This window comes from Bos grunniens, chromosome 29 (assembly GCF_055505025.1).
Source record: "Bos grunniens cultivar Pamir isolate PY7600 chromosome 29, Bosgru_T2T1.0, whole genome shotgun sequence".
In the NCBI taxonomy this organism is placed as follows: domain Eukaryota; kingdom Metazoa; phylum Chordata; class Mammalia; order Artiodactyla; family Bovidae; genus Bos; species Bos grunniens.
The window spans coordinates 9,051,846-9,079,213 of record NC_141193.1 but is presented as its reverse complement, the minus strand read 5'-3'; the positions used below and the strand labels follow the sequence as shown (position 1 = coordinate 9,079,213).

The 27,368-nt window shown below is 38.8% G+C and overlaps 1 protein-coding gene and 1 pseudogene across 2 annotated transcripts in view; both read left to right on the top strand.

Annotated features, from left to right (window-relative positions):
- Nucleotides 1-27,368, top strand: part of RTN3 (reticulon 3) — a 65,989-nt gene that overhangs the window by 12,848 nt on the left and 25,773 nt on the right. The gene's annotated exons all lie outside the window — the stretch shown is intronic.
- Nucleotides 5,906-17,351, top strand: LOC147341970 (reticulon-3 pseudogene; annotated as a pseudogene). The gene has a single exon (XR_015157822.1). The product of XR_015157822.1 is annotated as a reticulon-3 pseudogene (transcript).

Here is a 27,368-nt window from a genome sequence, read left to right as displayed (position 1 = left end):
GTATTTCTAAATGTTAAGTGTATTACTTTGTATAATTTGATTCTGAGTTCATATGTAATTAAATTAATAAACTGAATGTCATAAGTATAACCACCACAAAAATATGTATACATAAACTTGATTAGTAAATTTTCAGATAAGTAGCACATACATTACAGACCAGCAAAAGAGACAAGTGATCTGGCTGGTAGACAGAGAGAGAAGAAGCATTGGCTTTCAAAAAACGTTCAGGTTTAAAACTTGATTCTGACATTTATAAGCTTCAGTTTTTGTAAGGATTTGATTTAATATGTATATAAATACTTAATTCAGTGTCTGTCATAGACACTTGGGACTCTCTAAGTGGAATGAAGCTCTGTTTTCAAAGAGAAGTTTTTGTTTGTTTGTTGTAGTTTTGACAGTTTGTTGCAGCTTAAATTATTATGAAGATTGAAAATCCAGTGGTGTAAAGACTAGTAGGATTGTTCACTAAACGGTTTCATTGAGAGACCTGTGAGAGATCCTGTTTTAGGTGTCCTTTTTCTCCCTCTAAGGTAACTAATCCATTTCATGTAGGTGGGAAGCACAGGTATGTGTCAGGAATTATAAGAAAAATGTATGTTCATAATAGAAAATTTAGTACACAAAAATATAAGGAAAATTAAAAACCAATGGGTAGCATAGCCTTTCATTTTGTAACAATCTCTAGAAATAATACATGTTCCTCATATTCAAAAACTCAAAGAAGCAAGAAAAAAAAACTCATAATCCCTCTACTCAGAGAGTAAATATCATTATCCATTTTTCTTCTTAAATGAATTTGTATTTTTTACTGAAATGGGGTCACATTATTTAAATTACTTTTGTAATATTCTTTTTTATTCATTGTATTATCAGCATCGTTTAGTATGAATAAATTCTCATCAACAGTACAATTTTTAATGAATAATATCCCATTGTATGGATATACTAAAACCTATTTAAGCAGTCCCTAGTAACTTTTATTAAATTTCCTTAATGTTTGTGATGAACAGTCTTATAACTACATATAGGCACAGATTTATTCTTTTACTTATAAATCTGATTATATATTGGAATTAGGTTTCATCAGGTTCACTTGTGGTCTTTTATCCCTTCTAGCAACTTCCTGGACTTTTTTCCTACAAATATTGCTTCTTTTTCATATTCAGTCTTTTCCCTTCTACTTGCCCCTTTCTCTATATAAATACACTTGTCATTTCTATTCCTAAAAAATCTCTCTTTCAACTCTACCTCTGTCTCACTGGTGCCCAGTTTTTAGTCCTTCTCTTTATCATCCATACTCTGCACACTTGCTTTTAGTGCTTTTTAAACTTCGTTCACTCCTCAGTTTTCAGTGGCTGGCCCCCTCCTCCCTCTAACCAGAGTCATCAGTGCTGAATTACCTGATTACTTAAGTTCAGTGACGTGTTTCAAAGTCTTCACCACTCCTTGGCTTTTAACTCTGTTAATCATTCTCTAAAGCTTTCTTCAGGTGACAAAACATTTTCCCCCACATTGACTCTTTTCTGTCTCCTTTACTAGTGATTCTTTTTTGAGTCTCTGTAAATATTGGTCATGTATCTCAAGATTCCATTGTTAACACCTCTTTGATTCTCCCTGGACAAATTCATTCACTCTGGTGGTGTCAGTTCTCACCCAGGTGTTGGCTCCTAGATATTTACCTATAACCCTTACCTGTCTCCTGAGCCTGTTCATATTGGTAAACAGTTTCCACTTAGATATTCCTTATTGTTGTTCAGTTGCTAAGTCATGTGTGACTCTTTGCAACCCCATGGACTATGTAGCTTGCCAGGCTCCTGTCCTCCACTACCTCCCAGAGTTTGCTCAAAGTCATGTCCTTTGAATTGTGATGCTATCTAAGCATCTTATCCTCTGCTGTCCCCTTTTCCTTTTGTCTTCAATCTTTCAATCTTGTCTTCAATCTTCAAAGCATCAAGGTCTTTTCCAGTGAGTCAGTTCTGTGCATCTAGTGGCCAGAGTATTGGAGTTTCAGCATCAGTCTTTACAATGCATATTCAGGTTCAATCCTTTAGGATTGACTGGTTTGATCTACTTGCAGTTCAGGGGACTCTAAAGAGTCATCTCCAGCACCACAATTCAGAAGCATCAATTCTTCGGCACTTAGCCTTCTTTATGGACCAACTCTTACATCGGTACATGACTACTAGAAAAACCATAGCTTTGACTATATAAAATATGCCTTTGTTGTTGGTGTTCAATTGCTCAGTCATGTCTGACTGCAACCCCATGGACTGCAGCACACCAGGCTTCCCATCCTTCACCATCTCCCAGAGCTTGCTCAAACTCACGTCCACTGAATTGATGATACCATCCAACCTTCTCATCTTTTGTCATCCCCTTCGCCTCCTGCCTTCAGTCTTCCCAGCATCAGGTCTTTTATAATGAGTCAGCTCTTCACATCAGGTGGCCAAAGTATTGGAGCTTCGGCTTCAGCATCAGTCCTTCATGAATATTCAGGATGGATTTCCTTTAGGATTGACTGGTTTGATCTCCTTGCAGTCCAAGGGACTCTCAAGAGTCTTCTCCAACACCACAGTTCAAAAACATCAGTTCTTTAGTGCTCAACATTCTTTATGGTCCAGCTCTCACATCCATACATGACTACTGGAAAAACCGTAATTTTGACTATACAGATCTTTGTTGGCAAAGTAATGTCTCTGCTTTTTAATATGCTGTCTAGGTTTGTCATAGCTTTTCAAGGATAAAACTTTGTTGTAGATATGCCTTCAGTTCAGTTCAGTTCAGTCGCTCAGTCATGTCTGACTCTTTGCAACCCCATGAATTGCAGCACGCCAGGCCTCCCTGTCCATCACCAATTCCCGGAGTTCATCCAAACCCACGTCCATCGAGTCGGTGATGCCATCCAGCCATCTCATCCTCTGTCGTCCCCTTCTCCTCCTGCCCCCAATCCCTCCTAGCATCAGGGTCTTTTCAAATGAGTCAGCTCTTCACACCATGTGGCCAAAGTACTGGAGTTTCAGCTTCAACATCTGTTCTTCTAATGAATATTCAGGACTGATTTCCTTTAGGATAGACTGGTTGGATCTGCTTGCAGTCCAAGGGACTCTCAAGGGTCTTCTCCAACACCACAGTTCAAAAGCATCAATTCTTCAGCGCTCAGCTTTCTTCACAGTCCAACTCTCACATCCATACATGACCACTGGAAAAACCATAGCCTTGACTAGACGGACCTTTGTTGGCAAAGTAATGTCTCTACTTTTGAATATGCTGTCCAGGTTGGTCATAACTTTCCTTCCAAGGAGTAAGCGTCTTTTAATTTCATGGCTGCAATCACCATCTGCAGTGATTTTAGAGCCCCAAAAAATAAAGTCTGACACTATTTCCACTGTTTCCCCATCTATTTCCCATGAAGTGATGGGACCAGATGCCATGATCTTCGTTTTCTGAATGTTGAGCTTTAAGCCAACTTTTTCACTCTCCTCTTTACTTTCATCCAGAGGCTTTTTAGTTCCTCTTCACTTTCTGCCATAAGGGTGGTGTCATCTGCATATCTGAGGTTATTGGTATTTCTCCTGGCAATCTTGATTCCAGCTTGTGCTTCATCCAGCCCAGCGTTTCTCATGATGTACTCTGCATAGAAGTTAAATAAGCAGGGTGATAATATATCTACTACTGTGGGCAGGAATCCCTTAAAGAAATGGAGTGGCCATCATGGTCAACAAAATAGTCCAAAATGCAGTACTTGGATGCAATCTCAAAAACTACAGAATTCGTTTCCATGGCAAACCATTCAGTATCACAGTAATCCAAGTCTGTGCCCCAACCAGTAACGCTGAAGAAGCTGAAGTTGAACGGTTCTGTGAAGACCTACAAGAGCTTTTAGAACTAACACCCAAAAAGGATGTCCTTTTCATTATAGGGAACTGGAATGCAAAAGTAGGAAGTCAAGAAACACCGGGAGTAACAGGCAAATTTGGCCTTGGAATACGGAATGAAGCAGGGCAAAGGCTAATAGAGTTTTGCCAAGAAAATGCACTGGTCATAGCAAACACCATCTTCCAACAATACAAGAGAAGACTACACATGGACATCACCAGATGGTCAACACCAAAATCAGATTGATTATATTCTTTGCAGCCAAAGATGGAGAAGCTCTATACAGTCAGCCAAAACAAGACCAGGAGCTGACTGTGGCTCAGATCATGAACTCCTTATTGCCAAATTCAGACTTAAATTGAAGAAAGTAGGGAAAACCACTAGACCAGGTATTGAAGATATGCCTTAGACAGCTTATTTCTTAGTGGAAATTAATACAAAGAATTCCTCCTCATCCCCTAGCCAGCCACATTTCATGTAGTTCTTCAGTCCTTTGACTTTTGCTTCTCCAGTCTCCAACATTCAGTGATTCAAAATCCTGTCCATTCTTTCCTGTCATATCCATCCCCTCATTCCCATCCTCACTGCCTTAGTTTAAGCCCTCATGTCTTGCCAATGTTATGTGGGAGCTTTTCAGTTAAGTCCATACTTTACCCCTGATAGCTCAGTTGGTAAAGAATCCGCCTGCAATGTAGGAGACCCCGGTTCAGTTCCTGAGTTGAGAAGATCCCCTGGAGAAGGGATAGGCTACCCACTCCAGTATTCTGGCCTGGAGAATTCCATGGACTGTATGGTCCATGGGATCGCAAAGACTCTGACACGACTGAGCAACTTTCATTTTCACTTTACCCTGCTGCCAGAGTTCTTTAAAACACACGAGATATTGTCAATCCCTTACCTTCAGTGATTCCTCATTACACATCATATGATATAATTCAAATTTCATTGTATGATATTTAAAGCTATTTGGAATCGGGCCAGATGTTCCTTCTCTCCAGACTGCCTTCCCTTGTCTTGTTCACCTGATGACCATCATCTCTTCTGCCCCTGCTGTATGCATTCTTCCCGTAATGCAAACAGTTTTACTGGTTTTTCTTTTTCAGTTGCTTGTGGGCACAACCATCATCTCTGCACTGTTACAGTGCCTAAACTTAGTTACTTGTAGATAATATTTGATTTAATTATTAGTATTTGTGAATTAAGGTCACCTTTTTTGGGTGCAGTTGCCTGCACCAATATGGCATATGAATACAATATGATTTTGTAAGTTAGAAGAGCTCTTGCAATATTGTTGCAAACTACTTCTGGTTATCTGTGCCCTGTATCAGAGTAGATGCTGTTGCATAAAAATTTGTGTGTTGAAATTTTCCATTAGGAGGGTGTCAGGTGGAAATGAAAAGGTAGGTTCATGGGATCTTTTTAGCATCAGGCTTACTTAGCATTTGGATTTTCAGGTTTATTCAGTTGGCAGAGATTTAATGTTGAAGATAAATATTAACCCATTTGGAAACATTAAATAGAAATGCTTGTTTTAAGAAAGAAAAGAGTACTGTTCTTTCAATGGTAGGAGTAAATGTGATGCTTCATTTTAAGATAATTAAAAAATAGTGAATTTTAAAATTCTGGTCTTGAGTTACCAAATTACTGCCTCTTGTCCACTAAGTTCTGCCTTGGTGTTAACGTGCTCCGTTTCTGTCAACTAAATAGTTTTCTTTTTTTAATTGAAGTATAGTTCATGTTCAATATATGTAAATTACAGATGTTCAATACAAAGATTCACAGTTTTTAAAGGTTAAACTTCACTTGTGGTTCCTATAAAATATAGGCTATATTCCCTGTGTTGTGTTTAGATTAGTACTTACAGATATAGCAATGGCCCAGTCCTTTAAAGCAATCTCCTCATTTTAAGTATATTTCTGATATTTGTGAAAACATTTTTATAATTACAAGGAAAAAAGGAGTTAAGTAAAGATCAGTACATTTAGGGGTACTTTTTCAGGGTTTTGTTTTTCACATGTTGTTTTATTTCTTTTTCCATTTTTACTGAAGGCAATTTATATTCTTTGTTTAATTTTTTTTAAGGCCAAAGGTTGTAATGAAAAGCAAGTCTCCCTCCTGCCCTAGACCTCAAAGTTCCTTTCGTTTCCAGTTAACAAATGGAAGCACACTGTGTGAACTTCAGTACTTTGCTTTTCAATTTAATATATCAACGTACATAGTTGTACCTCATTGTTTTTTGTAGCGGCAAGTATTCCATTATCTGGAGGTAACTATTTAACTAGGCTTTTATCGATGGTCGTTTAGATTATTTCTGGTGTTTATAACCAGCGCTCTTATGAATATCCTCACTGGTGTACATGTCTTTGTATATGTATGCAGATATATTTACCAACTTAAAGAATATGCTCAGGGGTTGGTAGGGGAAGTCTATGCATTTAAAATTTTGATATATGTTGCCAAATGTAGAGAAATATAAGTCCCAGTTTTAGAGAGAGGAGATTTCTTACATATGTCCTGTTTTTCCCAGTGGATTAATTGTGATTTAAATTTTTTTCTTTTTTTTTTTTTTCAGTATTCAGGGTCAGTTTTACATATTTGCCAACTATATATATTTAAATGCTTATATTCATGGCTGACTCCTCAAAATGAAGTTAAAAATGGTTTTAAGCAAAACCAGTTAGTACTCAGATACCTGTTTTTTCTTTCCTGCATGAAGTTGCAGGGTAGCATTATCTTTCTTGAGCTTATTTTAAAATTCTAGGGTTTCTTCTTTTCTTCCTTAGAAAAAATTGAATTGATTAACTTTTAGAAATGCATTTTGAAAATGAAGTAAGGTTTTTCTGGCAGGTGAGTGAAAATAGTAATTGGAAATATAGATTTGGGGTTTCCCCTGTTCCTTAAACCCAATGAAATTACGATGCTTTGCCAAATTAAAAAAAAAAAAAGTTAAAGTTCAGATTCCTGTGTGAGGTTGTCAAATTCTCACGCTGTATATTTTCTTTCAGATTCCTTTGTTTCTTCCTCTTCCTCTCAGCCTGTATCTCTATTTTCGACCTCACAAGGCAAGTCTGTCATTTTTTGTGTGCATTAATAAAAGAAAAATGTTAAGAGAAAGAGGCTGTAACTGGGGAAATGAGGCAGGAGTTTTCTGTTGCCCCCAAATTCCCTAAAATAAAAACTAAATACAAGTTAGCAACTCCTAATGACTTTCTCGTAAAGCTCAATAAAATAGAATGAGGCTGGGTGGACCCTTTAACATAGCATAAGCTTTAGGTGTAACTTTGAGTATTTTAAAAATTAGAAACTTGCCAAAAGAACTTGGAGTAGAAAGAACTGCAGCTCAGAAAACACACTTTCTCCAGAATGCATTCAACCTGTTGATTTGCAGTTATCTAATTTGTTTGGAGAGGTAGTGGATTTGGGAAAACTATAAAACTGTGCTTCCACTGAACTAATACACCGTCCTAGCTAGAATACTTTAGTGTGGACTTATCTGAGATTCATCCCAAGAGCTAGGCCAGTTCCACATTGCCTAGGAACACTGAACAAGTCAGTTGAATTTTTGGCAAGCGAGGCTTGTTTTCCTGGAGATTAAATTATGATGTTTTGGGGGGTTTGTTCTTACTCTATCAATGAGGAAGGGAATCAGAGTTGATAGCTACATGGAAGAGAATGTGCTTTGTGCTGCTTCGATTTGCATTTTTAAAAAGTGCTGTTTCATTTGTGCTCTTGTACTCCACCTCAGGGATAGGTCAACGGAAAATCATTATTTTAAAAAAGATAATTAAACTCACTAGATAGGTCCAAGAAGCCTTGTTCAAAGAGTGTATTGTCCTAGCCGGAATGAAAGTGAGCATGCTGGTTCATTAGGAAGACTTTCGCCTTGTAAGAATAAAGAACCTAATGGGATAAAATAAACATAGTAAGTTTTTTTCAGAGTCTGATCTGCTTCTTGGGAAACATGATAGATAGTTTATTGCATTCATTTCAGACTGATAGGATTAGAGTCCCCAACTCTTTTATAATGTGCCTCACTGTGTGAATTTGGATATCTTCTGGGTCAAATTATGATCTTTGAAATTAACTTGTTTATAGTAAAATATAGATATTTTGTGAATGTTAGGAAATGAACATACAAATTGATCCTCAACATCTAGAACCCAACTAGATTTATATTTTTAAGGGTATTTTTTCCCTCATGAGAAATTTAATAATTTAGACAAATAGATATTACATTTATTCTATTCTGGAGGATGTCAGTTAAAAATATAGTGTAAATAGAACAAATAATTATATTTTCTCAAAGTATTTCAGATCTTTTAGGATACTTTCTTCATAGTCACTTTTTTCATATAGAAAGGAAATAATTGATAGCCTAAATAGTGTGACAATGCAACCTAATCACAACATGCCTAATATATAGAATGTTGAGAAGATATGTCATAGTTTTAAAAATTACTTTAATCCATATTAGGAGAAACTACATACACACTCAAATCAGAGGTAAATAAAAGGGATTTTTCTAATTAAAACAAAAGTTGAAGTAGGTTTCAGTTTCACAGTGACTATGAAAGTTTGTTTAAAAAAAATAGATTTGTAATTCTTCCTTTTATAGTTATTTTGACCAGTGCAGATTCAGGGTATGTTATTATTAAAAGGGTATTGTAAAAAAGCAGTTAAAAATGTCATATCCCTGAAGATGTTCCAATCTAGCCTCTATTACTAGTATTTTCTCCTGCAAAAAAAAGACATAATGGAAAAGCAGCCCACTTGGTGCTGTACGTCGTTGGCAGGTCTAGAGATCAGCTGATTCAGTTTTTTGAGGGCACTCTTTGGCAAGTGATTAGGTGTGTTCTAGGGTGGCCAAGACTGGTAGCTTCTAGTCTGCCTTAATAAAAGCAAGGGAAAGGAAGTTGCTGTAGTACTTAGTTAGCTGGATTAAACCCCCTGGAGAGGATAGCTAGGACCAGTTCCGCCCAGCTGCAGCCTTTCAGAGGGACTGTCGCCAGCAGGTACCTTTGAGTCCATAACTGGCACTAACCCAGCTAATCTGTCTCTGGCTTTCATATCCCTGAGCTGTTTAGCCTTGGAGAATTGTGCCTTGCTATATACGTCCAAGCCATATTAGGGCTTCCCTGGTGGCTCAGCTGGTAAAGAATCCGCTTGCAATGCGGGAGACCTGGGTTCAATCCTGGGTTGGGAAGATCCCCTGGAGAAGGGAATGACCTCCCACTCCAGTATTCTTGCCTGGAGAATTCCATGGACAGAGGAGCCTTAGCAGGCTACAGTCCATGGGGTCACAAAGAGTTGAACACAACTGAGCGGCTTTCACTTTCACTCTTTCTTTTCAAGCCATATTAAGCAATATGTAACAGTAATTAAAAATGACTTTTTCATACTTAAGAATGACATTTTTAATATTGAAATATATATTTATCATTATTGGACTTCGAGGGGCATGTACTAAAACTTGTCTTTTTCTGTTTTTTGATCATGCTGCTAAGCTCACGGGATCTTGATTCCCAGACCAGGGGTTGAACCTGGGCCCATAGTAGTGAAAGTGCTGAGTTCTAACCATTGGACCACCAGGGAATTCCCAAAGTTGTCATTAATTTGGACTGAGAAGAAAGGGCAGTTAAATCTTTCAAAAGGAAATTATGTAGTCTTTATTAAGTTGTACTACTTTGAAGTATACAGCTACTTAAGCTAACAAGTTAAGCTTTTTGAAAACTAAGAGATTTATGTTGAGAATGTCAAAAATAATCAGTTCTTCTTAAGTAAGTTGTATTCCTGAGTAGGTCCTTTCCAATCATTTGCTTATTGATTCCTTTTTTATAGTTCATCAAGCAGAGTTAAATTTCAACTTAATCCTGGAGCATTTCAAATAGGGGAGTAAATTTTAACATTTTCCTGTACTATTAAATAAGGATATTAACAGAGGTATAGATGTAGTTTATGTGGTCATTTGGGGTGGGTTGTTTTTTGTTTGTTTTGAGCTTTTACTGTGGTTAGTACTTTTTTATCTCATTTAATCCTCACAGCCAATTTTATGGAGGAAAGGTATTGCTTCTTTTACTAATTGAGGACATTGGGGTTTTAAATGGTGAAATCTCTTGTTCAAGGTCACACAGTGAGTAAATGACTCACCTAGGACTCTGAAGTCCATGTATGTAACTATTACCTCCAGTAAAGGTGATGTGTTAGTGATATTTTAAGGTTTACAGGTTTTTTAGGATGTCGTGTTAACATCATGAGAACACAAGAGGCAGAAATGACCATTTTAACCATAATATTGCTGTTAGTGATATAATTTAGTATCATCTGGGGGATGTACTCCCTCCATCAGACACAAAATCAAATTTGGTTTCTCCTTTTGAAATCTTTGATAAAAAGTGGAAGCTGGAAAATACTACAAATTTCTGTAGAAAACATTGGAAGAAAAGTGGGTGAAAATAAGATTATAAGGAGGATCCATCCGCGACCCAGAATTGGAAGCACATTTGCAGTAGTGAATATTTGCAAATAATTTGAGTAATGCAGTAGGTATATGGAATAGGAAGTTAAACACTGAACTTTGGGGCAAGCATTGAGGGAAAAAAATTGCCAGTTACAGCCTTTTTTTTTTTTTTTTTTTTTAACAAAAGCAAAACATTTTTCTTTGTACAAAATAGACTTTCTGTTTAGGATCTAGCTTGGCTGCAAAGTGTCTGCTGGCTAACTTCCTATTTTGATGCTTGGCTGAAAATTGCTGATACTGTTTTGCACGATAATTTGTCTTTCCCTCTTGTTTTGTGAATATGAGAAAATTCAAGTGTAGGAAAGCCTATACCTGAATATTTCAAGCCTCCCTTGTATGAATAAGCATAATATGTATGTGAAAATGTAACTTGGTGGCTTACTACAGGCTGGCACCCTTTCTTCACTGGTGTGTGCTTTTTCCATGTTACCAACTAAAAGTAATGAATTTCCAGGCTGGGTAGTAACCAAATGGTAACTGTAGCATAATCCCAAGTTACTCACTCTTTTAAGGAAGAAGTATAATATACAATATTCATTATGGCTTACCTGTTTCTAGATCACATTGTGTTTTCATTATTAAGTTACAAAACACTTGAATAAAAAAATACTAAACCCTTTTCTAAAAGTTTGGAGAATAAGAGAAGATATTTTGAAAGATAGAGTAAACAGTCTATGAAGAGGCTTTTTCAATTCAAAATATTCACTTGACGCATACGCAGTATTCAGTTAAAAGTTGTTTCTTTATCCTGTGATTGGGCTTCCCTGATGGCTCAGTGGTAAAGAATACAACTGCAATGCAGGAGACTCTGGTTTGATCCCTGGGTCTGGAAGATCCCCTGGAGGAGAAAATGGCAATCCGTTCCAGCATTCTTGCCTGGAGAATCCCACGGACAGAAGAGCCTGGCGGGCTAGAGTCCATGGGATTGCAAGAGTCAGACATGACTTAGTGCCTTAACCACATCTTGTTCTATGAGATAAAATACTCTGGATATAGAAGAGGGGAAACTTTTTCAATTTCCATGCAAGATTCTCTAGTCAAGTGGAGCTTTTGCCTTATTCCAATCAAAATTTTGAGTTAATATATTAACTCAATTTAATCCTCAGAGCAATTCTTAAGTTAGGTGCTTTAGTATCCCAATTTTTCAGATGGTATTAAGCAACTTGACAAGGCCACACACCATTAGTAAGTGTAATGAAAGGATTTTGCAACTCTTAATAGGGATTTTGGGTTTGGGTTTGGGAGTGGTCTGGAAATTTAGAGTATGACCGCCAACTTAATTTCCTAGTCTTATTTAAGATACTATATGTAAATGGAAACTTCTGAGTAATGACTATTAAGTGTCATGCTGACTAATTGGAAGAGTCTTTGCCAATGGAGCTTAGTTTCTAAAGACCTGTTAGATTCTAGTCTTTGTTTTATTTAATGTTTTCTTACCATTGTAAGCACTTTACTTCCAGACTGCTTTTTTCCATGTCTTGATACAAATTAGCTCTGTTCAAGTTTGTTAGAATTTCAACTAGCCAAATGAACTTCTTTCCATTTGCTGAAATTCTAAGCAAGATAATTATTAAAATTAAAGCAAAAATGCTAACTTACTTTGCTACATGTGGGGAAGCTTGATTGACTGTCATGAGAGCTAACATCCAGAGCTAATAGCTAATAGATGCTATTGGCTGAGGAATTACTCTCCTAATTACTGAGGAAAGATTGCAGCACCACACTCTGTTTAGCCCCTAAACCTCTCCCCCCAGAAAACACTGTCTGCTCCAAGCATTGCCACATTATCATTAGGGAACATGATAAAGCTATTTTTGTGTATATAATAGTTATGTCATATTAAAGAATCTTCAGTAAAATGAAGTCTGTCAAGAAGTTACGGCATTCAGTACAGAACTTGGTATTCTGAGAATAAGATTTCTAACCTAATCTAGTTTTTACCTCAGATTATTATATACCTAATTCTAAACTTCTGGAGTACTAAGAGTTCAAAGAAATTAGAAAAGAAACAAGGCTTAGAAAACTGAGAATTTTGTGTCCTGACAAAGCATAGAACATTTCTACCATCCTCTTTGTGTGTGTGTGTGGCCGCACCGCATAGCTTATGGGATCTTAGTTTGTCAGCCAGGTCTTGCTGGCAGAGAAAGCATCAAGTCCGAACCACTGGACCACCAGGAAGCTCACTGCCATACGTTTTTTTTGTTTCTAATACTGTGTGCATTCTTTCATTAGCATCTTGTATCAGTTGCTTTCTTTCTCATTTCATCAAATCCATCATCATCATCATTATCATTTACCTGTTGACTTTGCTTCTTTTCGGTCTCCCACTCTGTACTGTAAGCTCCACAAAAGCAAGGATTTTTTCTGTGTTCACTGGTTTTTAATCTAGATTCTAAAACAGTGTCGGGCACATGATAGTGGCACTCAGTAATTAACAATGAATTATTACTAATTCATTCTGTCCACTTGTGTCTGTAAAATGACAAGTCTAACTCATCTGAAATCTCAATCTCTATAAAACATATAAGCTGAGCATTCCCTGTGAGAGGTGGAGTCAGTGTTGTTCAAGATTCCATTCGTTTGAAGGGAGGAGGTCCCAGTTTTACCTTATTCCAGATTTAGTTCGTTTAATGTCTCCTAGTAGAAACATTCTGGAGAAGGCAATGGCATCCCACTCCAGTACTCTTGCCTGGAAAATCCCATGGACGGAGGAGCCTGGTAGGCTGCAGTCCATGGGGTCGCTAAGAGTCAGACACGACTGAGTGACTTCACTTTCACTTTTCCCTTTCACACATTGGAGAAGGAAATGGCAGCCCACTCCAGTGTTCTTGCCTGGAGAATCCCAGGGACGGGGGAGCCTGGTGGGCTTCCATCTATGGGGTCGCACAGAGTCGGACACGACTGAAGCGACTTAGCAGCAGTAGAAACATTCACCAGTAAATTCAATAATAATACATAGCTCAGACTGTGGAATATTCTGATATTAATGTAGTCCATAGTTCTTTAAATTTCAGGTCTTTAAACCTTTTAACCTGCAGTGGTGAGCTTCATTTATCCTTAATCTTGCTGTGTATCCATACTGTACAATGATAGATGCAAAGCCATGTTTACTGCATTAGAACTAAATATGAATTATAGCTTACTTCTGTGTCATGGGTACAATTTGTACCACCAAACTGCAACTATTTTTTTCTCAATTTACAAAGACTTTTCCCCCAGATTATAGTTACACTGTGCTAAAGGTCAGAGATCCTGTTACATCAGATTTCAGTAATGTTTTAAAATATAGGAACTTTATCTGGCATTTGGAAACACATTTTTGTAATAGTAGAATTTTGTCTCTTGCAGTAAGATATTTAAGTATTTCTTTTCATCTTTATAAAATGATTTTGAATAGAATAAAGTCATACTTTTGCTTTCATCTAATTATTATTCAGCTTCTCAAATTAAAAAACATCAGTTGAATAAAAGTAATCGCAAAAGTTTTTCTCTCTCACATCTTCCCAATTGCTCATTCACACTCAAGGAAGGCATTTCTGTCCTGAGGGCTCACCTGAGCAAGCTGAATCTTTGATTCATTCTTTTGGAACTCGTTGTTTACTTTGTTCCAGCTCCAGAGATACAACAGTGTGTGAGAACGATGGTGCTTGGAACATCGTTGCTGCCCTTGGGACAGTTGTTCTGATCTTTTCTCCAGTAAAAAACTTCCTAGGTTGGAGAGTTGGAAAACAGGGTGGTAGATCAGTGGCTACTGTGATTAAAAACTGATAAGACCTAATGAATGTATTGCTTTTAGGGGAGTATTTTCTGTTTTAAAAGATTTTCTGGAGTTCACTCTTCTTAATAAAGGAAACCAGGGTACACAGTTCAGTTTTCAGGTGACAAGTTGGTACAAGAGATTTTGGAACAGACCAACGTTTTCAGTGCCCTTTAAAACATTAAGGCCCTCTTTACCTGGGGCCCACCTTCCCTGTGGATAGAATGGAGTGTACTTCTAGCCTGATTTTTAGGCTGGGCGGGGTCTGCTGTATCTCTTGGGGGAAAAAAAACTCTCATCACTTGTTTCCCTTTTCAGATAGTCAGGCTCTTAACAGTGGTTTTATAAAAGGGGTGTGTTCTGAAGTGTTCCACCTACAGATGAGAGTATATCAGTACTTCATAATATGTTTGTTTTATATGGATTACATTGTTTCTGCTGAATAGCTCTACTAAATACCAAAGGAAAAGGAATAAACACTTCCCCAGATTATCCAATCTTTATTATAACCTTCTTCATGCTTTACCATTAAAGGGAAAATGTAGATTGATAAGTATTTTGTCATGAAAATTTTTTTTCATTTGCAGTTTGTAGCATGATCAGCCTCTTCTGTGTCACTGCTGGTGGTTTTATGCATGTCTTATAGGATAACTATTGATCATTGTTTTGTTACATATTTATGTGTGTATATGTATATATATATCCTGTGTGTGTGTGTATATATATATATATATATATATGTGAATTTAAAAATAAAAAGCATGCTGCTTGGCCTGACTAGCTAATGTGTAATTGTACCTGGTAAACAATTGTTTTTCTTTCAAATTCTGGCCATAGAGGGATTGAGCTCTCTTTGCTCTGATGAGCCGCCTTCAGAAATTATGACTTCCTCCTCTTGTTCATCTTCTGAAATACGTAACACTGACCTTACAATACTACATGGAGTAAAAAGCAAAATGTTAGGCAGCCAGATTCTTTTAGCCCAAGAAGAAAAAGACTGCTTGGCTCTTCTAGATGAGAAAAAGATGGAAAAGCCTCCGGGGGCCAGTAAAGACATGGAAGACTCCCCAGTTTCTGCTGCAGAAGGAGTTCACTGTGACCGTCCTTCCATTCCACTCAGCTTCCTGGGTCATCCTGCTTTTCTCTCAAAGGAAGTTGGTCAAATGGAACAGCAGATAAATAAAGATCAAGAGTCCAGGAACCCAAATGAGGAACCAAATAGGGATAATATAACTGCCTTGGATGCAGATGACAAGTTCACTGTGCTGACAGCCCAGAAGCCAGCCACCCAGCAGCCTAAAGCAGAAGGCATTTGTCCATATTCCTTGTCTCCTTCTGAAGCTTCAAGAGGTGGTGTTATGGAAAAGGAGTCCCCTGAATCACCATTTGAAGTAATTATTGACAAAGCAGCATTTGACAAAGAATTTAAAGACTTATATAAGGAAAGCATAAATGATTTTGGTAGCTGGGCAGTGCATACTAGTAGAGAATCACCTGCAGACATTTCAGAGTCTAATGACAAAGTATTTCCACTGAGAAAGAAAGAAGCAGGGCATTACCCAGCCTCTGCATTGCTCACCAGGCAGTTTTCACACACAACTGCAGCATTGGAGGAGGTATCTAGATGTGTGAATGATATGCATAACTTTACTAATGAAGTACTGACTTGGGATTTGGTTCCCCAAGTGAAACAGCAGAGTGATAAAGCTGAGTACAACACAAAAACTACAGGACTTGGCACAAGTGACTATAATTCAGAAATTCCTGTTGTAAATCTCAAAACGAACACTCAGAAAATTCCTGTATGTTCTATTAATGGAAGCACTACTAACACTAAATCACCAGGTGACTGGGCGGAAACATCTCTCCCACAGGAAAATGCTGTGCCAGATCATTTTGATTCCACACAGGAAGTCACTATCAAAGGTGTGCAAGACAGTGTGCAGAAAAGAGACGACACACTTTCAGAGTTACCTGGATCTCCACTGGAGAAATGTGTCTCTCTTGGCTCTGGAGTGGCCACAGATAAAGTAGTTTTACCCGACGGCCACCTGAAAGGTGGAATGAGCTGGCAGACCTCTGTGTTGGGAGAAGTGACAGAAGCTGATAGTTCTGGTGAATCTGATGACACAGTAATAGAGGACCTCACAGCAGATAATTCATTTGAGAGAAACAAAATTCAGGCTGAAAAACCTGTTTCTATCCCAAGTCCTGGTGTAAAAACAGACGGAGAAGTCAAAGAGATCCTCAGTTGTAACAAGAAAGACAGAACATCTGAAAATGTTGAAGGGTCGGTCAGTGACTCTGAGCCACGACAAGTTCAGCCTGATCCTCTTGAAAGGAGCCCAGGTGAAGCAGTATGTTCACTAGTATCTAATAAGAATGGCACGTCAGAAGTGAAGCAGTCAGGTAGTAAGCATGAAGCTGTTCCTGAAAAGCCTGTTGCAGCTGAGAACCCAAAACTCCCTTCAGAAGCAGCTCCTACAGAACTGGCACAAAGTGTGACAAGCTCTGCCTATCTGGAGCCATTGCATGAAAAAAATGTGAAAGATCTAGATGATTCTTCCCCAGAGGACCTGATGGCGGCCTTTACAGAAGCCAGAGAGAAAGGAATAGTAGGTAAAGGTGAAGGCAATACCTTCAAAGCAACATCAGAGGAGACTAAGGACTTTAAAACAACTCTTCCTCTAGATGCTTTGCATGAGAGTAAGTCAGGTGGTTCTGAAATTAAAAACATAAAAAGCAAATACAGTGAACAAAGCAAAGAAACAAATGGGAGTGAGCTTCTGGAAGTTTTCCCTACCCAAGGTACTCCAATAGCATCTCTCGACTTAGAACAAGAACAGCTCACAATCAAAGCACTTAAAGAACTGAGTGAAAGGAAGGTTGAGAAGTCAGCTTCTGTACAGGATAAAGGAGAATCTCCTGAAGAAATATTCAAACAGACTTTAACAAATGTTAAAGAATCTTCTTGGCCACAGAGATCATATGATGTCCTAGAACACAAAGATGTCAAGACTGGATCTGATCTTGAGATTTCCAGGAAGCCCACTATTATCAAAGAAACCAGTAGGGTAGAGGTTATTTCCAGCCTTAGCAAGACTGAGCCAGTAAACGAGCCTGTCCTAACAAGACTTCTGACAGATGCATCAGGTAACCGCTTACATTAGAAATACTGCATGTGGGAAAAAAAAGAAATACTGCATGTGGTTAATTCTGCTATGATTGATTATTTAGAGGGCCATTTTTCTTAGTCTCTGATTTATATCACTAAATTATAGCTAGAATAAAATATACTGTATAATGGGGAAAGGTAAATTTTTTTTTAATGGTTATTTGATTTGGTTCTCTTATACAAATGTTTCCCAAAGCAGGAGACTACTTGTTAAAATTAATTCTCCTAAAGAAAAAAAGTGTCATGGTCCAGTTTTAGATTGCTGCTTTTAAGACTATCACTAGGCTCTTATTTACACAGATTATGATAAAATCTCCATAATAGTAGCACTGCTTAGCCCTTGGGTTTTTTGCTTAGCCCTTGTAAAATCTATTTAGCAATCAAAGAGAAAGGAATTCCTGCTGGGAAGATAATAAATGAAACTTTTAATTAATCTGCTCTTATACCACAGAGATTTTATGCTCTGAAAGTAGGTAACCTGTACTCCAGTGCAGTTGTGCCAGTGATGCTTTAGGAGAACTCATGTATAGTTCTGCTTTGGACCTTGTTGACATTCTTCAGGTCAGAATTCTTTGTATGATACTAGAAGCCCTTCTGCTTGTCTTCTGTTTGTTTGAGTGATTACTTTCCTAGCTGTTGACCTTCATTTAAATTACTTCAGAAGCTCTCTGTTCTGGTGTCTTAGTGTGAAAAAAAGATCTATAAAGCCTTCAGAATCAGCCCCCAACCTCTGATCTGATATGAGGTTCTGCACTTGGTGTATGATCAGTGTGGTCAGAATTAGGTGCTATGCAGGGCTCTGTGGTTTTCCAAACTTTTTAAACAATAGATTCCTCTTTAAAATGAAATCAGGCACAGAGTTATAATATTTAAAACAAAATGAGATTTTTGTTAAGAGAAACTTTTTAAGTGAGGTTGTACCATTTTTTTTTCCCCTGTAAAGGTTTTATTATGCACAGAATAAGGAGAGGGCTCAGTCCTTTACAGCCACTTCCCTCTGGTCACTTCTTCCAGCAAGGGTACCACTAACTTGCTTTGCTTGGTTAGGTTCCCTGCTGGCATCTATGGGTCACCTTGAAGTCCACAGCCGTAGGCCGCTGCAGAACCATGACTGCTGCCCATCATAGCCTGCAGCAGAAAGGCACCATTTACTTCTTATTTTATAAAGGTATTTCCTTACCGAAGACCATGGACAGGTTATTTAACCTTACTAAATCTTAATCCTTAAAATAGAGATAATAATGGTACTTACTTTATAATAGCGTGAAGATTAAAAGTGTAAATGCAGGTTATAAAGGGCCTCAGTTCAGTCACTCAGTGTCCAACTCTTTGCAACCCCATGGACTGCAGCACGCCAGGCTTCCCTGTTCATCACCAGCTCCTTGATTCATCAAACTCATGTCTATCAAGTCGGTAATGCCATCCAACCATCTCATCCTCTGTCATCCCCTTCTCCGCCTGCCTTCATTCTTTCCCAGCATCAGGGCCTTATCTAATGAGTCAGTTCTTCGCATCAGGTGGCCAAAGTATTGGAGCTTCAGCTTCAGCATCAGTCCTTCATGAATATTCAGGATGGATTTCCTTTAGGATTGACTGGTTTGATCTCCTTGCAGTCCAAGGGACTTTCTAGAGTCTTCTTCAACACCACAGTTGAAAAGCATCAAATTCTTCAGCGCTCAGCTTTCTTCAGAGGGCCTGCTGCTGCTGCTGAGTCGCTTCAGTCGTGTCCGACTGTGTGACCCCATAAATGGCAGCCCACCAGGCTCCCAGGCTCTCCAGGCAAGAACACTGGAGTGGGTTGCCATTTCCTTCTCCAATGCATGAAAGTGAAAAGTGAAAGTGAAGTCACACAGTTGTGTCTGACCCTTAGTCAGACCCCATGGACTGCAGCCTACCAGGCTCCTCCATCCATGGGATTTTCCAGGCAAGAGTACTGGAGTGGGATGCCATTGCCTTCGGCCTAGTATATAGTAAATATTCATTTAGCAGCAAGTGCAGGACCTGGCATATAGTAGGTCGTAGATCATTATTTGTTACTGAATGCATTGTTAATAATTATCTGTGAAAACACTGAGGCTTTTTTATAAACTCAAAAATGTGAAATGGCAGATAAGGATAGCTGTTATACTCTAGAAGTTGAAGATAGTTGAACTTGGATTAGAGACCTGAATCCGTATTGTTGCTAGAAATGTGACTTTAAACAATTAAGTTACATCACCTTTTGGGGCTTTAGTTTCCTTATCTATAAAGTGAGGATGTTGATGTAGGTGATCATCAATACCATTTCTCTGACCCTGGTAAATACTAGTTTTCTTTATGAGTTGTTGTCAAAATTCTTAAACATAGACTTTTGAAGTGATGAGGTGTATAGAAATTAGGTAACAATCCAGTGTCTAATTCTGGCAAATTCCTGCTTTAGTGTGTGCCCTTTGACAATTAGCCAAATTGGTTTGGCATCTTGCTTTGTTAGTATTGTGGTATTTTGCCCTGCTTCATAGTGAAGGAGAAGGCAATGGCACCCCACTCCAGTACTCTTGGCTGGAAACTCCCATGGACGGAGGAGCCTGGTAGGCTACAGTCCATGGAGTCGCTAAGGGTCGGACACGACTGAGTGACTTCACTTTCACTTTTCACTTTCACTCATTGGAGAAGGATATGGCAACCCACTCCCGTGTTCTTGCCTGGAGAATCCCAGGGACCGGGGAGCCTGGTGGGCTGCCGTCTATGGAGTCGCACAGAGTCAGACACGACTGAAGCGACTTAGCAGCAGGAGCAGCATAGTGTTACTCTTTGCGACCCCATGGACTGTAGCCTAACCAGGTTCCTCCGTCCATGGGATTTTCCAGGCAAGAATACTGGAGTGGGTTGCCATTCCCTTCTCCAGGAGATCTTCCCGACCCAGGGATTGAACCCAGGTCTCCCGCATTGTAGGCAGATGCTTTTTTACCGTCTGAGCCACCAGGGAAGATCCTATAGTAAATAAAGTACTGTGTAAATACTAATTATTAGTAAATCTCAACTGAGTTATTTAGTGTAAGAGGTGAAAAGGACTATGGAAGTTTAAGTTGTTTTGTCACTGACCAAATTCTATGATTAATAGACATTTTTAGATGATAATTAAAGAAAACTAGTATAATTAGACCAAGAAGCTAAAAGTTCTTCCTTTGAAGGTTTCAGAATTGAAAACCTTTTAAAATTGTCTTACATCGTGAATAAATCTTTTAAGATGTAAATTATACTAATATATACCACCATCTAGCTCTAAGCAGTGTATCTGAGCAGTCTTCATTTCTAAAGTAAAACCAATTCTGTAATTACATTCTGCCTAAAGTTGTTGGGGAAAATAGGCAAAGGAAGCTATGAAAAAATTAATGGTATTTTATTTTTCTTTTGCTATTTTGTGGTATATATGGCAGTATATAACAGACCTGGAAATGACCTAGCAATTTTGTTTCTAGGTATGTATTCTAAGGGGAAAAGAAATTTATGTGCAAAAACAACTATAGAGATATTCTTTGTAGGGCTGTTTACAATAGTGGCAGGTATCTTAGTGCCTTAACAATTAAAGATTGTTGGAGTGTGTAACATACCTGTGCAGTTGAATGTTATATAGCCTTTGGAGTTGTTATAGGTTGATGTGAAGTACAAAAAGAAATACACTTGTATTTCTGTATATTAGAATTCATTTCTATTGTTAATTAATATTTGCTTTCAAACTAAAGGACCCTTTGATTACCATCTGACCCAATTCCCCCGTTTCCCCAGACGGAAATTATCTTATAGTGTTGTGTTAGTTTCTGCTCCACTACATTTTAAATGTATGCATATATGGTATTGTTTTCTGCTTTTAAAACTTTATTAATTCTATCTTTGTTGGGATTTCCTTGTGGTCCAGTGGTTAAAAATCTATGCTTCCATTGCTAGGAGAATGGGTTTAGTTCCCTGGTGGGGGAACTAAGATCCTTCATACCATGCAGAGCTCACCCTCAAAATAAATTAATATTGTCTTTGTTATGCAACTTGCTTCATTCAACATTCGATTTTTTAACTCTTTTCATATGGAGGTATATATTTTAATAGCTGTGTAGTAACCCATTTTATTACTATACCATTTTTCTTTTAACTAATATTTGGGTTATTTTCTGTGTTTTACTATTGTAGACATTGCTGAAGTTAACAACCTGTACTCATCTGTTTTTATACATATGTACATACTTCTCTTGGGTCCTTATGCCACTGCTTATCAATTTCACTTCTGTGTATGTGCATTATTTTTCTAGTTACTATCAATTTGCTGTCAAAGTTGTTTCTTCTGTTATGCGAAAATGTTCATAGTTTATTAATAAAAAATATTATTTAACACTAGAGTTTTTATTATATGATGAATACTTAAAGTAGAAAAAACAAGTTAGAAAACAAGGTTTTCAGAATAATACGTATTTTCATGTCATTGTAAGTGAATCTGTATACCTACACACAGTGTGATTCTGACGTAAATTTTTAAAAACAAGATCACAATGATATTTCTTGCAATGTGGCCAAGTAGGCTTTTACTGGACCTTTGTTGGGACTTCTCACGTGGTCCAGTAAGTCCAGTAAGAGTCTGCCTTGCTGTGCAGGGAACACTGGTTTGATGTCTAGTCCAGGGAGATCCACATGCAGCAGAGCAACTAAGCCCATGTGCCACCAGTACCTGAGCCCACGCTCTAGAGCCTGGAAGCCACAGCTCTCATGCCCATGTGCCGCAGCTACTGAAGCCCACGTGCTTCGGAGAAACCACCACAGTGAGAAGCCTGTGCACCCACAACAAGGAGTCGTCCCCGCTCACCACAAATGGAGAAAGCCTGCACACAGCAACAAAGACCAAAGGATATAAATAACTGTTTTTTTTAAAAAGCATCTGCACTTCCATCGCAGGGGACACAGGTTCATTTCCCTGATCAGAGAACTAAGATCCCACATGCCACAGGGCACAGGCAACTTTCTTCATGTAACTGTATACTCTGAACAGTATTGTGGGGACAAAGGAAGACCTGAAAGCACTGGGAAATGAGCAAAAGTGGGCAAACTAAAAAAGGACTGACACTTCGACAACACGAAATTAATTTTCTATTGTTACTGTTTCTTGCCAGAGGAAGACTGAAGTTGGCATCTGACAGGGTGGTTAAAATTTTAATAGAAGACTTATTATTTGGGCTTTCCTGGTGGTCCAGTGGTTAAGAATCGCCTACAATGCAGGGGACACCAGTTTTTTCGATCTCTGGTCCAGGAAGACCCCACATGCTGCTGGGCAACTAAACCCGTGCGTCGCAGTTGCTGAAACCTGTGCTCCACCACAGGAGATGCTGCCACGGTGAGCAGCCCGCGCACCACAACTGGAGAGTAGGCCCCGCTCGCTGCAACTAGAGAAAAGTTGGCTCACACAGCAACGAAGAGCCAGCACAGCCAAAAATACAAATAAGTAAAATTATTTTTTAAAAAAGAGCAAAGTGGAAGTCTGTAATACAGTAGCTAAACTTAAAATTCACCAAGTGGCCTTAATAGTAAAACAGAGATGATAGAAGAATCAGTGAACTTAATGATAGATGAACAGAAAACTATCTAATCTGAAGAACAGAAAGAAAAAATTTATTACCAAGCTTCAGGGAACTTTGGGACAATATTATAAGACCTAACTTGTATAGTTAGGTCAAGCTAGTCAAGGCTATGGTTTTTCCTGTGGTCATGTATGGATGTGAGAGTTGGATTGTGAAGAAGGCTGAGCGCCGAAGAATTGATGCTTTTGAACTGTGGTGTTGGAGAAGACTCTTGAGAGTCCCTTGGACTGCACGGAGATCCAACCAGTCCATTCTGAAGGAGATCAGCCCTGGGATTTCTTTGGAAGGAATGGTGCTAAAGCTGAAACTCCAGTACTTTGGCCACCTCATGCAAAGAGTTGACTCATTGGAAAAGACTGATGCTGGGAGGGATTGGGGGCAGGAGGAGAAGGGGATGACAGAGGATGAGATGGCTGGATGGCATCACTGACTGGATGGACGTGAGTCTGAGTGAACTCCGGGAGTTGGTGATGGACAGGGAGGCCTGGCGTGCTGCGATTCATGGGGTCGCAAAGAGTCGGACATGACTGAGCGACTGAACTGAACTGAACTGAATGAACTTGTATAGTTGGAGTCCCAGAAGAGAGGAAAGTGAGAAGTTGGGGAAGAACATATTTGAAGATAATATGACAAAAAAATCAAAATTCTTGAAAAACACATTTACTGATTAAAGAAGCTTGGCAAACACCTGTTAGGATAAGGATGAAGAAAACCATGCATGCCTTGGTACATGTGTCAGAGGTTCCAAGACAACTGTCAGTTTCAGTGGTTTGCTGGAAGGACTTGATAGGATTCAGAAGCTGTTACACTCACCATACACAGCAAAAGGACACAGATTAGAATTGGCAAGGGGGAAAGGCACATGGGATAAAGTCCAAGAGGAACCAGGTACAAGCTTCCTGGTATCCAGCAGACTCACACAGAGCTGTCCTTAATCTTCCCATCAGTGATCCATGACAGCATGTGCAAAGTGTTGCCAACTAGGGAAGCTCACCGAGTCCTGGGTATTCAGGACAGTGTGCTGACCCCCGTGACTCACCTCAGCTACTCAGACCCCAGCCATCCAGAGCAGGAACAAGTGTTTGCCATAAATCATATTGTTCAGATAGACTTAAGTGGTCACACTGGTGCAGCGTGGCACAAGGCCCCAGGCACACAGAAACACTTATCAGCCAGCATATGCCACTGGCTCAGATTTCATCTCCCAGTCCTTTCTTTGGCATGTGCAGGGTTTGAGCATTCCAGAACTGCTGAGTTAATCCTTTCCTGCCCAGTATATCTTAGTCAAATTGCTTGAAATGAAAGATAAGGAGAAAAGACAAAAAGAAATGACAGTTGTAATTAGAGCTTACTTAACCGAAAACCATAGGCTTCCCAGGTGGCACTAGTAGTAAAACAGCCGCCTGCCAGCGCAGCCCCGGGCCAGGAAGGCCCCAGGGGCAGGGCGTGGCAACCCACTCCAGTATTCCTGCCTGGAGACTCCCCTGGACAGAGAGCCTGCCAGCGCAGGAGACATGAGAGACGCAGGCTCCATCCCCTGGGCAGGAAGGCCCCAGGAGCAGGGCGCAGCAACCCACTGCAGTATTCCTGCCTGGAGACTCCCCTGGACAGAGGAGCCTGATGAACTATGTCCATAGGGTCACAAGGAGTCACATGACTGAAGCAGCTTAGCATGCACACACATCTAAACCACGGATGCCAAGAGAGTGAAATAACACCTTTTAAAGTGCCAAACGGGGGGAAAAGTCAATCCAGATTTGTCTTTTCAACAAAAATACCCTGCAAAAATGAAAGCAAAATAAAAACATGTTCAGATAAAAGAAAACTAAGAAAATTGTCACTAGAAGACCTGCACTACAAGAAACACTAAAAGAAGGTCTTCAGACTGATGGGAATTGACACCAGGTAGAAACTGAGACCTTCAGAAGGAATGAAGAGCGTTGGAAACGGTAAATATCTGAGTAAATACCAAAGACTTACTCTTTTCCCTCTTCTATAAAATACTTAAGACTGTTTAAAGGAGAAATTATACTGTGTGCAGGGATGGTAATGTTTATTTGATAGAACAATTTATAACGAGTATGTGAGCCTAAACTGTAGGATGAGATTCTACATTTTTTATAAAGTGTATGATATTTTAAGTTGGTTGAAAAGTCAAGAGTATATGTTGTGCTTCCTAAAATAATAATGCAGAGACATATAGTTTAAATTAAAACTTTCAAATAATCAAAAAGAAGGCAAAAAGGAAGAATGAGGGAACAAAAGAGGAAAACATGGTAACGACGTGGGAGACCTGACGCAGTCATCATCAGTATGTTAGTGGCTACAGACTACAACCAGCAGAGTGACAGACTGCATAAAAATGCAAGAACTACTTACATACTAACTGTAAAAAGATACGCACTAAATGTAAAGACACATTAGTTGAAAGTAAATGGATGGGCAAAGGTATACCAAAAATGTATATTAATGTATGCCATGCAAAAGTAAGCATAGGAAGACAAATGGTTTTACCAGAAATGAAAAGTGACATGTTACCATGGTAAAAGATATCAAGATGTCTTGACAGTTTTAAATGTGTATGTACCTCATAACAGCTTCAAAAGAAATGAAGCAAAAATTGGCAGAGTTAAAGGGAGAAATAGCCCATTCTTTAATCATAATTACTGGCTTTAATACCTCTTGTTCAGCAGTTGACAAACCAACTATACATACACACAAAGATCTGAACAGCACAACCAGCCACTTTGACCTGCATGATACTTACAGAACGCTGTGCCCTACAGCGGCATAAAATACATTCTTTTCCAGATGAACAAGGTATACATTCACCAGTATAGACAATATGCTAGGCATCAAACAAAGCAGTAAATTTAAAAGATTAAGATCATATACAATATGGTCTCAGACCATAATGAAACAAAAATGTTAAACAGTGAAAATAAGATACCTAGGAAAATTCCCAAATATCTGAAAATTAAGCTAGTCACTTTTGTATAATCTATAGCTCAAAGAAGAAATCATGAGAAAAAAATTGAAATGTTTTTAAACTGAATAACAGTGAAAATACAGTAATCAAACTTGTGGAATATAGTGCTGAGAGGGAAATTTATAGCTCTAAGTGCACATATTAGAAAAGAAAAATAAATTCAGTAATCTAAGATTTCGACTTTCTTTCAAGGAGTAAGCGTCTTTTAATGCCATCTGCAGTGATTTTTGAGCCCCAAAAAATAAAGTCTGTCACTGTTTCCACTGTTTCCCCATCTATTTGCCATGAAGTGATGGAACCAGATGCCATGATCTTAGTGTTCTGAATGTTGAGCTTTAAGCCAGCTTTTTCACTCTCCTCTTTCACTTTCATCAAGAGGCTCTTTAGTTCTTCATCTCTTTCTGCCATAAGGGTGGTGTCATCTACATATCTGAGGTTATTGATATTTCTCCCAGCGATCTTGATTCCAGTGTTTCTCATGGTGTACTCTGCATATAAGTTAAATAAGCAGGGTGACAATATACAGCCTTGACGTACTCCTTTCCTGATTTGGAACCAGTCTGTTGTTCCATGTCCAGTTCTAACTGTTGTTTCCTGACCTGCATACAAATTTCTCAAGAGGCAGGTCAGGTGGTCTGGTATTCTTATCTCTTTAAGAATTTTCCACAGTTTGTGGTGATCCACACAGTCAAAGTATTGGAGTTTCAGCTTCAACATGACTCATTCCAATGAACATTCAGGACTGAAACTCCAATACTTTGGCCACGTGTTGTAAAGAGCTGACTCATTTAAAAAGACTCTGATGCTGGGAAAGATTGAAGGCAGGAGGAAAGGGGATGACAGAGGATGAGATGCTTGGATGGCATCACTGACTCAGTGGACATGAGTTTGAGTAAACTCTGCAAGTTGGTGATGGACAGGGAGGCCTGGCGTGCTGCAGTCCATGGGGTCGCAGAGTCGGACATGACTGATCAACTGAACTGAACTGAAGGTTTCAAGTTAAGCTAGAAAAAGAGCAAAGTAAATCCAAAAGAAGTAGAAGGAAGGAAATCATAAAGATAAGAGCAAAAATTAATGCAATAAAATGACCAAAGCCAAAATTTGGTTCCTGAAAAATTTAACAAAATTGATTTCTTAACTGATTCAGGTAAAAAGAACACAGGTTACCAATATTAAACATGAAAAGGTAGTTGTCATTTCAGATCCAATGGGTATTAAAAGGTCAGTAGAATATTATGGGGAAAAGGCAGGGGCACCCCACTCCAGTTCTCTTGCCTGGAAAATCCATGGACGAGGAGCCTGATAGGCTGCAGTCCATGGGGTCACTAAGAGTCGGACATGACTGAGTGACTTCATTTTCACTTTTCACTTTCATGCACTGGAGAAGGAAATGGCAACCCACTCCAGTGTTCTTGCCTGGAGAATCCCAGGGACGGCGAAGCCTGGTGGGCTGC